The 12,083-nt window shown below is 41.3% G+C and overlaps 1 protein-coding gene and 1 long non-coding RNA gene across 6 annotated transcripts in view; both read right to left on the bottom strand.

The window, feature by feature from the left end:
* LOC147830596 (uncharacterized) overlaps nt 1-12,083 on the bottom strand; it is a 423,672-nt gene that overhangs the window by 58,607 nt on the left and 352,982 nt on the right. The gene's annotated exons all lie outside the window — the stretch shown is intronic.
* LOC147830597 (uncharacterized) overlaps nt 2,299-12,083 on the bottom strand; it is a 43,335-nt gene continuing 33,550 nt past the window's right edge. Inside the window, exon 2 of the long non-coding RNA XR_015448500.1 lies at nt 2,299-12,080. This is a non-coding gene — a long non-coding RNA (uncharacterized LOC147830597). The remainder of the gene's footprint in view (nt 12,081-12,083) is intronic.

Genomic DNA, 12,083 nt, shown 5'->3' with positions numbered 1-12,083 from the left:
CACTGATGCCACTGCCAATATTTCACTGCTCTGTCTATGACACAAAGCAAGGGTATTGTGGAACTTGGCTCTAGAAGTTGGGAGATGAGGAAGGATGAATGGGGTTTGCTTAAAATGAACTTAAAGCCAACCATAAAATGAAAAAATAAAGAGGTGCTCAGTCTGAGGAAACTGGAGTTGAATTTGGAGAAATCAAATGAATATAGTCTTTCATACCCCATCTTTGAAACTCTCCAAAGTCTGTGCCACTGAATATTGTTATTATAATTTTACTCACTAGCCAGTGGGTAGTTTCTCAAAATAGGAATAAAATTCAGTCAATTAAACCTTGGTTTACAATTCATGACCTTGGGTAAGTTTCTTGATTTTTATGAGCAGGGTCATCATGTATAGTTGCATAGGTTGCTCACTGCAAAAAAGTTGTTCAGATTAGAGACCAAGTAAAAGTCAAAACGCTGCTTGTGTCCTATTTATCAAGTCATGGAACTGTGTCTACTGGTGGTCTCAGTTGAACAAAGTCACTCTTGAGCTTGTGGTGGCCCTGACTATGAACTTTAGTCTTCTCACCTAGAAAGGATGATCATGAATTTCACAGAATTGCTGTGGGATTTTTTTTAAATCTCATAAAGAGAAGGCACATTACACTGACTGACACCTTACATGTATTTGTTCATGAGTTTTCTGCCTTCCTCAGTGTGATCTGAAAGCAGAGTATATCTGAAGAGTGTCAGCTGTGATTTCCTACTTGGAGAGTCTCATCTTGCCTTTGGGCAGCAGTGAAGGCTGTTTGAAGAAGTTTAGGTAGACGCTGGAGGTCAAGGTACTGGGCTGGTACCCAGGCAGTGGGTTGGTACTGCTAACTTAGCCTGCCTAGCCAAAGAAAAACAAGGGCCAAATTCCCCTTAGCCTTTACCTACAGTAGTTAAATGTTCAGGAGCTGCCATTCACTTTCAAGATCTTTTATTTGTTTAACAACACTTGCTATCAGCTATCCACTATTTGAAATCCTTGTCCTGGTGCTAGGAAATGCATGAAGGGACCCGCAGGGAAGGCATCACCTTTTGTGGGGTTTAAGGTGTAAAGGAAGCTTATTTCTTTACAGATCCATCCATAAAGGTGGACTCTTTTTTTTGTTCAATTATTAAAAGGAAGAGAATGAATATCATAGGAATTGGGGGGGGTAGACTTAAATCCATGGCACATTATCATCATATCTGTGATGATGGTTGTAATCTGACAGTGTTCATCAAAGAAGATTCCTGGACATCAAGACATAAATCATAATGAATGCCCATTGAAGCCTCCCTTGTGGTCTTGAGAAAAGATGATGCTTAAAAAGAAGAACCTATCCTGCCGCTCACCAGAAGTCCAAACTGACTGCCCTAGGTCAATTTCTATTCTGTGGATTGGGTCCCAGATGATCAATTGGATCCAGCTCCAATTCCTGAGCCATCACACCCACTGGTGATGAGATAACCAGCTCAGCTCTGCTGGCTGCTCAAACTACTAATCTATTGTTTGCTGCTTGACAGTCGAACTAACTAGTGTGATTAAAATATGGTTGAGTTAGTGGCAAGTACCGTCTGTGATTGACCTAAGAGGAAAAAGTACAGACTGAGGCTATGCAAGACAGGAACAAAGATTGATGGTGCGTGAGGCTTTGCTTTCTGTCAGCAAATGATGTGTCCATGGGACAATTAGTTGACCAATAGAGGGGCTGCCAGGGGTACCAGATGGAGATGCCACTACCAGGTCGGTCTGGAATGACATCATGCTAAAATCAGAGAGATGATCCCAATCTCAGGAATGTAGCTGAAGGTCAAATTTGGAAACGTGGGAACTCAGTGCATCCAGTTGGAGGCACAGGGCGAAAGACCTCAGAGATAACACCAAGGCAAAGGGAAAGCATGACGGGTGGGCACATAGAAAGGGAGTGACTTGTTTCTACTGTGACCGCGCATCTTCTGTGTGTCTGCTCCTGACATCTGGCCTCAGATGGATTCTGGGATAGTCCATGATTGATGCAAGACACTTTAGAAGGGAAGGTTTAAAAAGAATGAAACAAGGCTTACAAAGTGAATAGTGCACCTAACACCGTCAGAGTTGGGGAGTGAGTAGGGTGGGCATCATAGGAAATTGTAAGTGCAGCCCGGTGTCCTAACAATGGCACTGTCAGTAGCCTTGGGTCACTCCTTTCAACATACTCAAATGCTCAGGGTGCTTCCCCTTGTTTACTTATTTTATAATTGTAAAGTTAAGCTTGTGGAACAAATTCCAAATTGTAAACGTTTCACCTACCTTAGAAGAACACACATGAACTTTGGAGGTGGGGGAGAGGGATGGGCAGAGTTGGTCACTGTGCTGCAGAAGCTTTACCTGGATGATGATGATGATGATGATGATGATGATGATGATGATGATTGCAATGAGAAAAAAATCTAGGAAGCATTAGTATTTAAAAACAAACATTTAGGAAGAAATGATTGATACTCTTATTTTTAGACTCTTAAAGAATTCACCTACAGTAAAATTGGCACTTGGAGGGGAACAGTAGTTCTGTAAGTTTTAACACATGCTTAGTTTTACATAACTACTACCAAGATACAGACACAGAATAGCTCCAACACCCTCCGCCCACCAAAGAAACCTTTGTGCTATCCCTTCATAGCTACCCCCACCCCACCTTTAACATTTGGAATCATTGGTTTGTTCTCTGTCATGATTTGTTCCTTTTTTCAAAATAATGCTATATAAAGAGAATATAATATAACTTTTGAGACTGGTTTCTTTTCCTCCATGCCATGTCTTTTTGATTCACCCAAGTTGTGCATATCAGCAGTTTGCTTCTTTTTCTTGCTGCAGCTATTCCACTGGATGGACACCTTGCACTCTATTTCTTCATCCATGGAAGGGTGTTCAGTTTGTTTCTCATTCCTAGCAACTACAAGTAGAGCTGTTATAATTGTTCATCTGCGGGCTTTTGTGAGCATTGGTTTTCATTTCTTTAGTGCAAACATGCAGAAGTGAGATCACTGGATCACATGATATGAGTGTCTTTGGCTTCATGAGAAACTGTCAAATATTTTCCCAGAATGGTTGTATTATTTTAGATTCTTACCAACAACACACACCAGCCCCAGTTGCTATACATTCTCACCATCATTTGTCACCATCAGTATTTATTTTTTAATTTGCTACTCTAATAAGAGCATACTGGTACTTCATCCTGGTTTTAATTTGCATTTTCCTAATGTTGATGATTGAATTCCTCTTCATATGCTAAGGTGTCTTCTGTATATCCTCTTGATGAAATAGCTGTTCAAGTATTTTGCCCATTTTTTAATTTTCTTATTTGTTTTTAAAGTGTTTTATATATTCCAGATATAAGTCTTTTGTTGTATATGTCATTAGTAAATATTTTCTCCTAGTTTGTAGCTTATCTTTTCATTCCTTCAGAAGTGTTTTTCACAGAACAAACATTTTAAAATTTGACAATGTCTAATTTTCAAGACAGGTGATTCCTCCCCACTGTCTCTGAACACTGGGGACACTTTCCTGCTTCCTACACCAGAGCTGGGAGGTTTTACTTGGCACTAACTGTACTCATGTGATGCCCACTTTTATGTTTTGAGCTGCCTTGAATCCAGTCATGAGATAAAGGCAGAAAAAAAGAATGGTAGATTCCCCACAGGTTCAAGGGAACTTGGAATTCTGCTCTTCTTCTCCAATCCATGTGTTACCATTGACTTTCAGAGCTGCCTAAGCTTCTCCAGGCATTAGGTTGAGCTCTATAGTTTCATCCAATCATTGGATGAAACAGGATAGAGTGTATAGGCATCATGTGCCCTGGAATCAAAAACTGCTGCTCATGTGTTCAGGTTTATCCTCAGAAGTTTGTACTACTATGGAAAGAAATGGAATATTAAAGTCAGATTTGAGATAGGATTTTTTTCTGACGTTCACTGTGTAAACTTGGACACATGGTTTTGGCTTCTGTAGACCTCCTCTCCCTTTGTTCTTAAGCTGGAAGATGACCACATGTCACTGAGAGTGTTTCTTTTCAAATAGGTGACATACAGAGTGCCTGAAGCAGAGAAGGTGTCTAATTGCTATTCTCTTATCACTTCCCCTTCCCTTTTGCCCCTCTGATGTCGCCCTCTACAGCAACAACGGTGGTGACATTTGAAGTGTGGGGGGCCATGTGGAAGCCGTGTTTACAATTTCTCATATCTGGGAAATGGTGGGGAGGGAAGAAATGGATTTATGGCTGGATAAGCCTTCGGGTGCTTTACACATGAGAACTCATGATTCTGTACAAACAGGGTACAAAGAGTCTTTAAAGCAGAACAAAATCTTCCAGGGATCAAGGCTGAGATGCCACCATCCTATTTAATATATCATTAGCAAGATTTCTATTGACATTCCATTATAAATGCTTAAGCTATGACTACAAGAAGTTACAATATACATATGTAAAATCCTAGCCTCATATTCCTATCACTAGAAATAAAATGAGATATAGTAGAAACCAATTGCTTAGCTGACTTTAAAAAGATAACTATTACTGTTAGGAAGCAAAAATAGAGTTTTATACATAATTTAAAATTATTATGTATTTATATATAATAATGTACAATAGTATAATAATATATAATATGTGGTATATAATAAGCAAATGCTTTAGAATAGTACGTCTGAGTGTCATATTCTGAAAGCAGGTATCTCTCATTAAGGTGGAGCACTACACATCGGTGAGACCACCTTTGTTAATGATTCAGAAAGGAAGACCAGGGAACCTGCAGTTCTTACCACGGAGATTTGGGATTCTGCAAGGGCTCCTCACTTTTCAAACCACAGGGGAACTTTGCTTTCTGATGACAGTAATGGCAAGGGCTGGACATGTCTTCCTTGTGGTTCATGTGCCCTTCTGAGTGTTGGTTTCCAGAATATCTAATCTAATGCAAATTCCTGGCCTGACTTTCTCTAGGGACTAGAGAACATGCATGTCCTTATGTTCTTTGGGCACTGTCCTAGGGACTGGTATTGTTTGTCTCCATAAGCACGCATGGTCCTCACCCTATGTGGGAAGGGATATCGGTGGCAAGAACCTTTCTCTTGATGTCTACTTTCATACTCTGTGATTGTCCTCCTTGTCACTGCCAAGATGATTCTTCAACAAAGCCTGGCTGAGGCTGTCATGTGTCTGCTTACAAATGGCTCCATCATTCCCCTGTTGTCTAAGACAGCAAGAGAAAGTACGGGTAGCAGCTTGGAGTTGGAGGGAGTTAACTGGGCCATGCTTTAAATTCCACTCAACCATGGCACACCATGGGCAAGTGCCTCAGTTTCCTCACCTGTATGCTGGAGCTAGTACAATTAACCCTCTCCCATCCTCTTCCACCTGCTGTCTTGGCTTAGCTCTCCTACATCCAACATGCTGCCTACATCTGTGTTCCTTTTCCTCTGTACCTTTTTAACAGTGTTCTGAATCTACTCAAGCCATTTCTTCCACCAGAAATGACCTCTCTTGCCCTATTTGACACAATTCAAGCCACTCTGCAAGTGTTAACTCACCAATTTCCCAACAATCAAATTTTCTCCCTCCTCACCATTCCCTGTCATATTTTGTCCCTTTTATTCCTTCACAAAAGGATCAATCTTATTTATCAGATAAATAATTGCACTGTGCCAGGTGTATCCACAAGGCATAGGATAAATCTCTGGGAGAATATAATAAAAGGAAAACAAAAATCTTGATTTTGCTAAGGTTAGCATATGGTCAAGAAGGGGAAAGATAAAACTGTTTAAAGGTAGGAGACTGTGAGAGTCTCAATGTCAGGATAAAGGTTTATAGTTTAAGATGCTACTGTTACATCTCTTAAACATGATTTTCCTTCTAATTGTGTGTGCTTCTCTCCTTGCTGGACAAGTAACAGAATGATGATGATAGTGGTGAGTATGATAAATGTATGGCATCTTATTTTGTTCCAGGCCCTTTGCTAGATGCTTTATGTCAGGGATTCTCCACTGTGGCTCTGTATTACAAACACATGGAAGGCCTTGGGGATCACAGTCTGCACCCCAATCTATGAAACCAGAATCTCCCAAGTGCAGCTCAGACACCTGCATCTTCCAAGTAACTGCAGTGTGCAGCCCATGCTGGGAACCGTCGCTTCCTACGTGTTATAGCTGCATTTCTTGGATTATCTTGATGGAATCCATCACCTGGACTATTGGTAACAAGACAGCGTCCTGGACCCCAAAGCAGAAGACCTGGGGTCCTGGACCCCAAAGAAGAAGAATTTCTCAAGTAGGGAGACTAGGAACCTTTTAACAAGCACCCCAGATTTTTATAATGTTATTATCAAATAATCATTCATTTAACATCATTTTAGTTGCGTGATAATGTTTTGATTTATGTATTACTACGTAATACCCATGTCACATCTTTATAGATGAGGAAACTGAGGAGCCAGGGTTTGAACCCATGTGGTCTCCTTGAGAGCCTACACTCTGGCCCACCGCTGGTTGGGTGGAGGCATGTTGAGCTACAAGAGGACAGATGACCAAGTGAAAACCACAGACAGCTTTCTGGGGGCTGCAGACACATCTTATCTGCCTCCCTGAGCCTCGCCTGATGAAGTGCGGGAGACCTCCTAGGCATTCATGTTTGTTGAGACATAAAAGAAGTAATTGATGGACTATGTGTGACCCACCAGGTCTTTCCTGAAGGGCAAATCCCTTACTAGTTTTATTGAAGGGCACAGGGTACAGCATTTCCATTTGGGCCTCTCAAGTGTTCATCAGCTTGCTGTGTGACTTGAGGCTGACGTTTAGCTTGCCTCAGCCCCAAATCTATAAAATTGGAGAAGAGCCATTCATCCACTTTCTCAGGGAGCATTTTGGAAATTTCAAGTTGCATGCAGATGCCACACAACGATACAAATGTGCCGAAGGCAGACTGTGCTCTGGACCCCCACATGTGCACCACTCCTCACTAAATTGCTCATTAGGGATATTGTTGGAGAGTCAGTGCCACTCTCCCACCCTATGATTTCCGCAAGTTCTGGAGAACATCTTATAACTGATCATCAAGTCTCCTTCCCCATCTCTCTGCACTGTCTGGAGCAGCTTCATGGAAGGAAGATGCAGATGAGAGTAATTCTGATACTGGAGAGAAGAGGTCTGGGCAGTGGGTTGAAACCTCCCAGCTGGACCAGCTGGACTGCCCTGGGCAGACACCTCACCTCCTAGAGTCTCAGTGCTCATTGGAAAATCAAGATGCCAATGATGACGATCTTTTGGGCTGCATGAGAATCAAGTGGGATGATGTTTGTATAGCACTTAACAGTGCCTGGCACATAGAGAGAAATAAGTGGGTAGTATTGTCACGTATCATCATCATTTCATTTCTCCTGCAAAAAGAATCGGGACATTCTGGGTCTTTCTCCAGGAAATCGATATATTTCCACTGTTGATGGAAGAGGATCCCTTCCCACCTATAGACCTCCACTGCATGTGCTCAGAAAAATGGGATTTCTTGGCTCCACATTGGTGGCTGTACTGAGTGGCTGCCAGCAAATAACAGTCGTCGTCGTCATCGTCGTTGTCGTCGTCGTCGTCATCATCATCATCATCATCCAAGAACAAAATCCAAGGAGAGGAAGACTATTTTCAACTTTTACATTTAAACCCTTTTAATGGAACTGCATTTCCCTCAGGGTAAAATTTCATTAAAGGTACCACATCATTCACCCCTTGCCAGCCCCTCATGTCCTTAGTTTGTCAAGGTCCAGGCACACAGGGCTTCAGGTTTCTAGAATCCACTACACTCATTTTCACCCATGACTTTGTTCTTGCTCCTTGGTCCCAATGATACATCTTGTCCCCCTTCTGGTATCAGTAGTGGATGCATCAACTCAAGACTGCATCCCTGGCACACATGGTACATTGCTTCAACTTGATACCTTTTGGAAATAAATATGTGCTGTCAGATGGACATAACAAGAGAAGATGTTAACTCCAGATCATCATTCATTTATTAATTTATTACACATCTGTGGAGCACCTGGGGCATTTCCATCTTTACAGGGTCCCCAGGCTACAGAGAAAGGACACTGCCCCACTCTTGGAAGCTCACAGGAAAGAGGAGAGGGCGTGGAGAATCAATGTGCCAGACACTACCTTCTGCTCTGTAGAATAACCCACAGCCCATGAGAATGACCAAAATTTGACAATGAAAAGGACATGGAATCCAGAAATCCAACTTTAATTCCCTTACTCTAAAACTCTACCTCTATATTGTACTGATGTGCTCTACGTGCTGGATGTACAGATTCCCAGCAGAGCAAAGTTGAGTCCTGCAGGATGTGCATAAAGTCTTGGTGGGGGGTATATATGTTGTCTGCAAATACCACCACCAATTCTTCCCATCTCTGTGTCATGGTTTGCAAGGAAAGTTGGATTGTATTTCCTTATCCTTAAACTCCAGGCCAGCTTGTGTCTTGCTATGACCAGTGAGTGCAATGTGGCAGAGCGGCACGTGAGTTCTGGAAAGTAGTTCCCAAGAGTCCTGGAAGTTTCTGCCATCACTTTCTTAGGATCCACCACACTAGACTCCTAAGTGAGAGATCATCTACAGACAGGGAGAAGCAAGTCACCCCTATCATTCTGTTCGCCTAAATGGAGTTCTCAGTTGGACAAGTCACATGACCACAGTGTTACCCGGGACAAAGCCAAATTACGCCCACACAACCCTGCTGAAATTGCAGAACCCTAAGCCAATACGAGGCTGTTGCTTTAAATCATGACAGTTTAGTTTAGTGCATGGTGAGAGATATAGGTCTAGTTTTAATCTTTGGCAAGTTGAAGCCCAGTTTTTCCAGCACCATTTATTAAAGAGGCTATCTTTCCTCCAGTGAGGGTGTTTGGCTCCTTTATCGAAGATGAGATGGCTGAGTGTGTCTGGCATGGTTTCTGCATCTTCTAATCTGTTCCACTGGTCCTCAGGTCTGTTTCTTTGCCAGTACCATGCTGTTTTTATCACAGTAGCTTTGTAGTAGAGTTGCAGGTTGGGGATTGTGATACCCCCTGCCATGTCTCTGTTACTTAGAATTGCTTTTGCTATTCTGGGTCTCTTCTTGCTCCAAATGAATTTTTGGATTGTTTTCTCGAGGTCTATGAAGTATGCTGGTGAGATCTCAATTGGAATTGCATTAAATCTATATAGCAGTTTTGGAAGTATGGCCATTTTCACTATATTAATCCTTCCTACCCAGGAGCAATGGATTAAAGATCTAAATATTAAAATAGAAACTCTGAACCAGTTGGAACAGAGGTTAAGTAGAACCCTTGAAGACATCAGTGTCGGAAAAGATTTTATGAACAAAACCTCAGTTGCTCGTGAACTAGCACAAATAATCAACAAATGGGATCTCTTCTTATTAAAAAGCTTCTGCACAGCAAGAGAAACCACCAGCAGTGTGAAGAGACAATCCACAATGTGGGGAAAAAATCTTCACCTGCTCTTCCTCAGACAAAGGTCTACTATCTTGAACCTATAAAGAACTTAAAAAGATCAGACCTCCCAAATTTAAAGACCCAATCCAAAAATGGGCATCTGAAATGAACAGACATTTCTCACACAAAGAAGTAGAAATAGCAAATAAATACATGAAAAAATGTTCAACATCGCTGGTCATTCAAGAGATGCAAATGAAAACAACGCTGAGATTCCACTTCACTCCAGAAAGAATGGCTACTATCATGAAATCAACCAATAACAAATGCTGGCGGGGCTGTGGGGAAAGGGGAACCCTGCTGCACTGCTGGTGGGAGTGTAGACTGGTGCAACCACTGTGGAAATCAGTATGGAGATACCTCAAAGAACTAGGACTGCAAGTCCCATTTGACCCAGCTATTCCACTGCTGGGGCTCTTCCCCAAAGAATTAAAAGAATCATACCACAGTGATATATGTGCACCCATGTTCATAGCAGCACAGTTTGTAATAGCAAAATCTTGGAAACAGCCCAAATGCCCATCAACTGGAGACTGGATCAAGAAAATGTGGTTTTTTTATAAAATGGAGTACTATTCAGCCATAAAAAATGAGAAATTAGAGACATTTATAGTGAAGTGGATGCACATTGAGGCCATACTCTTAAGTGAAATAAATAGGACACACATGTGTAAATACCGAATAGTTTCTCTGGTGTGAGAAACCGAAAGTGTAAATAAGGACTAAATGTATAATAGGTAATGTGAAATAGGAAGAAAAGGGGCAAAGGGGAAGGAAGTGGGAGGGCTAGGGGAAAGGACAGAAGGGAATGGGATTAATATGAGAAAATGGAAAAACAGGAACAAAATCTTTGTAAATAGGGAGGACTGGAGTGGTTGAAGGGAGGGCTGGGCAAGGGTGAAAAAATAAGAACCAAGAGAGACTATGTAAAGGTGCAAATTTCCAATGATGAATGTCATTATATTGTATACCTAAAATGTACCAATGATTAGAATGAATAATCGATAATGCAAATTAGGAAGAAAAGGTCCAAAGGGGTAGGGGTAGTGGGAGGAGCAGGGGAAAGGAAAGAAGGGAAAGGAAAAATGCTGAGAAATGGAAAAAATGGAAATAAAGTCTTTGTCAATAGGGAAGGGTGGAGGGGGTGAAGGGAGGGCTAGGAATGGGGAAAAAATAAGAACCAAGATGTATTATATAAAGGTACAATTCCCAATGAGAAATGTAATTGCGTTGTATACCTACAATGTACCAATAAAAGAATTTAATCCAAAAAAAAATCACAACATTTCAGGATGGCTGGTTTCACAGCAATAGATAACTGGAACTTTGGGATATATTTCCAATGTTGATGGGACAGAGTCCCTGTGCTTTGGACTGAGTATTGATGACTCAAGTACGGAATATAAATTTGCCTCCTATATTTCCCTTAACATTATCTTAGGAGCAAATATTGCCTTAGAGGCAAGTGTAACTGGTAGCACGTTGTATCTTTACTGCTCCTTTTATGCCTCCCCTTCTACACATATGTGGCATGAAGAGCCTACACTGTAGAACACAGCCACATTGAATCACTGACCTTGAGTGACATTCATACCCAGTTGGCTACATCCACAGTCAAGATAGAAGTTACTTGATATGAAAGAGGTTTTTAAAAGGAAATCGTGTCCTTTCTTTTTCTTGGACTCTGAAAACCTGAGCTCAAATTTTGACCCTTTTCCAGGTGAGGGAAAAGAGCTGATTCCCTAGTTAGGCAGTCACTATTATCCTGGTTAGCCAAGCTATACTGCACATTAGAGTAAGGACCATAAAAATGTTCATTTCAGAGAGGAATATAATACACATCAGCTTTTTCAACTGGAAGTAGAGACTCTAGTCTTAGAAGGGTCTAAAAATCAGGCCTAACAGCTGCATTACTGAGTCCTTCCATAAAAGCCAAATGGTTCAGAAATTATGCTAAATTATCCATATTGATTAAACTAATTCAGATTCATAAACCAAGACTTGGAAATCTTTAGTGTGTGGGTTTGTCCAGTTCCTATCAAGTTAAGTGTAATCTCTATTATCTAGAAGGAGCCAGTTGGGCAAATTCAGATTTACATTTAATTCATGCATAATGTTACTCAGTTTCTGACACTTCTTTGCTTTAACAAAGGTATAATTGAGAGGTATAATTTTGAGCCAAAAGAAAAGCAAATGTTGCTATCATAATCCAAACAGTTAGGTGTAGTGAAAAGGACACCAGCTTTAAAAGCTGAGTCCATGGGTCTCTATGCTCCAGTTAACCAGTAAAAGAAACAAACTTGTGCAAATATTTGAACACTTCTGATGAGTAGGTCAGGCACTGTTGCTTAGCTCATCTGACCCCATAACCATCGCTTGCTTATTCTCTCTGGCCAGCTCTCAGCTACTGGTGGCCATGGAAAAAGCTCTGATCAGTGAGACAAATATGGAAAGTCTGCAGGGTGGGCTGTGGGAAGCTTTGGTTTCAGAGGGATAAAAGGATACTCTCTGGGTCAAGCTCTTCACCCTCTTCCTCTTCATCCTTTTTCATTCTGGAAAGTCTA

This window comes from Heterocephalus glaber, unplaced genomic scaffold (genome assembly GCF_053883595.1).
Source record: "Heterocephalus glaber isolate CG9 unplaced genomic scaffold, H.glaber_assembly_v1.0 deba00000071, whole genome shotgun sequence".
In the NCBI taxonomy this organism is placed as follows: Eukaryota; Metazoa; Chordata; class Mammalia; order Rodentia; family Bathyergidae; genus Heterocephalus; species Heterocephalus glaber.
The sequence above is the reverse complement of the archived record's forward strand: the minus strand, read 5'-3'. Positions and strand labels throughout refer to the sequence as shown.